The sequence below is a fragment of the Austrofundulus limnaeus genome, unplaced genomic scaffold (assembly GCF_001266775.1).
Source record: "Austrofundulus limnaeus strain Quisiro unplaced genomic scaffold, Austrofundulus_limnaeus-1.0 Scaffold652, whole genome shotgun sequence".
Taxonomy (NCBI): domain Eukaryota; kingdom Metazoa; phylum Chordata; class Actinopteri; order Cyprinodontiformes; family Rivulidae; genus Austrofundulus; species Austrofundulus limnaeus.
Window position 1 is genome coordinate 133,454 of NW_013953054.1, and position 3,327 is coordinate 136,780.

Genomic DNA, 3,327 nt, shown 5'->3' on the forward strand with positions numbered 1-3,327 from the left:
TATATATATACTTCTCATTCAACCACAATTAAATTCACTCTATCTAAAAGGCACAGTTTATATAGATAATATTTATTTTTTACAATCAACTGGAATGAAAACAAGCAAAAGTGAAATAAAAGTAACGACTTTCTACTTCTTGCCTTTTTCAAAACATGTGAGTAGAAAGTAGACTGAAATTAAATTACTCAAGTAAAGTACAGATACCCAAAAATTCTACTTAAGTACAATCGCAAAGTATTTGTACTCAGTTACTTTACAACTCTGGGTGTGAGTTAGGTTCAGAGTTCAACAAGTTCGTCCATGTTTGTCAAATCCAGGAGGGGACGTTCCACTTGCTGTCCTGTTGAGGTCTGGGGTGAAGAAAGTCTTCTGGTTGTAGTGCTAAGTGGGGGACTAGTAGTTCTTCTGTTGGAGTCTGGGGGGATTCCACTTGTGATCGACAATATTTTCTCTATGATTTTTTCCAGGAATAAGCACAACCAGAGACCCTCCCTCATCTTCCACATTGGCTAACAAAGCATCTACCTTGATGGCTCTTCTTGCATGTGGGGGATCCACTGGGAGCTGGTTTCCTGATGTCTTTTCAAGCTCGGTCCAGCTGAGCCCTATCTGCCAAGGATCAATCACCAGGCTATTGTCCACAAGCTCTTTCCCCAAACCTCCCACAGAGGAACACAGTTTCCCTTTTTAGGTTAAAAAATGTCTGTAAGGAAAGTTGTGCCCATAACCCCAACGTTAAATGAACTCTTTGTTCTAAGTTAATCTGAAAAGTGAAACCAAAGAAACTCGTCATTCATCCACATAATTATTTATCCATTGGCTTTCATCAGCCACCACAGTAAATACACAGCAAAAAGCAAGAAAACAAATCAATTTATCTTAATCCATTACYAAGAGCTGGGAGTTTTGCACTCATGAACTTTGAAAATTTGCTGTATTTTCTTCACACATACTTTGGTACCATATGGTTTATAAGGTTTAACTAGTTTTAGACACTTTCTGTTTACCTCTATAGGACAAACTTACATAAGATGTGGTGAGCAGGGCACAATCACAACTCCCCAAATATTCAAACCCTTTCCTTGAGATACCAGGAGGTGTTTTAAAAAGAAGCACACAGGCCTCGAAAGGTTTACGAGCTGTTTAATATCCTGTAAGAGTTTATTTTATCAGAGTGCTGCTCCTTGATGAAATCACAGAGTAGGTAGGTACCAGTGTGCTTCTTTTTTTATAGCCTGCTGAGCTTTAAATAAGTGTTTCTGATTCTGACACAATCACAAATTTTACACTGTTGGACAAATGCAGCAGACAAAAAAAAAAAAAAAAAACACATTAAACTGGCCATTCCTTAAATTACACATATTCTCCACATTTCATGTCAGAATTTTAGACTAAAATCATATGTTGTTGAGAAATGACAAAATTATATTCTTATTGGCAAGTCTTGAAAATAAAGTTTTGTGGTTCAGGTATGTTGATGACTCCTGGGTTAAAATTAAATCCCAGGAAGTCCAATATTTCACTGATAACTCTGTAGATAAATATATAAAGTTCATTTGAGAGGATGTAAAAGATGGCAGGTTGGTGTTCCTGGACTGTGATGTCTCAGTTTCTGATGGAGGACGGTTGGAAACAGATGTGTATCACAAACCCACCTACACACCKGTGTTTGCTGTTTGGCTCCCATCACCCACTGGAACACAAGTTAGTAGTTGTCTAAGTTTAGTAGTCAGTTTTACTTACTCATACCTCCTGTAACAAGACAACCTGTAAGGAACCTGTCTAGCTCTGTGGCAGTGCTTTGTGCAACTCTTTCCAGCAGACCCCAACATAAATTATAACTACACAAACAACTATTAAATACAGATACAGATACTGAACTCCAAGTAATGGCAAACGTATGGTGCCAATGAATAATGGGATGACTACTGAGTTGAGTATTTGTTAAATTTCATGAGACATGAGGATATTGAAACCAAACTTACTTTAACGCTGCTACTTCCTGTCTACCTTCTTTTGTAGCTGTTTCACAGAACTGCAGATAAACAAAGCCCATTACACAACAGCACCAACTAAAGGTGTTTTAAATTATTGCTGCTACAAGACACCGGTAACCCAAACACAAAACAAAAAAGCTCTCATTTATCTCAGTTTATTTGGAATCCCGTTGTTATTTTTTCATCAGTGTGTTTTTAGAAATAAACCCGTAGTTTTGTGTTCATAAGCAGCCACAGAATGTGGAAAACATGTCATTTACTTGCTGTTGCTGTAGTCTTTGTGATGTGTTCATGAAAACACAAGCAATAATGGGCTTTTAATCTGAAGTACTCTGTCTTAGTTCAAAATGTCCCAGTTGGTGTAACTAAACATAAACAGAGTGGAAATGTTTGGTAACAATAAAATATGAACGTTTTAATGCCAAATGTAGATCTGATAAAACTGAGGCCCATATTCACTACAGCTGAAGAGACACTACAGTGCTTTGCCAGCTCTTACCCACAATTCCTACTTGGGAAAAGTCTTCTTTAGTTGTGGACAGTCAGCATGGCTAGCCGCCACAAAATGTCGTAGTGTGAGGGGAACACACCTGATCATAGTTACCATCAATCAAATGTTTGAGTTTCTGGAGCTGAATCTGGACACAACCAGTCAGTGTAAAATGATTACTGACCCATCTGCAAACATGTTATCAAGAGCCAATGAAAAACAGAGAGTGAGACACTGGAAATAGCAAGAGAAAAGTTTGATAAATCGTGCATTAATCTCCTGTGTATTTCTACCAAGCTGTGCAACAACTGAGCCACTCCAAGAGCTCATCCAAATACTCAAGCTGGCTTAAAATGGACTGATGCAGCCAGCAAYCCATCCATCCATTACCTTAACCTGCTTCTTCTTTTCAGGGTCACTGGTGCAAATGTCCAGCAGTCACTATGCAATGGGCGGGGTACACCCTGGACAGGTCTCAAGTCCATCACATAGAGTCAAACAAGACAATCAACCATTCACTCTCTCACTCATATAATGCAGCAAGTACACGTTTGAATGATCTCAAAACAGTGCGCCTGAACTGCTTACAGCATCACTTGCCATATCAAAGAGAAATTCTAGCATTCCTCAAAACAGATGCCTCTATCTGTAGATCAGGAGCTGTTCTGACACAGTTACACTGTGGAACACACTGTTTATGCCTTCTGTACCTTGAACCCAGYAGAAAGGAAGTAGTGCAATATAGAATAAGAGGCTCTTAGTTAAAGGGCCAATATTATGTTTCTCAGGCATATATTTAAATACTATACCATAATAAAGTATCTATGTCAATTTTAG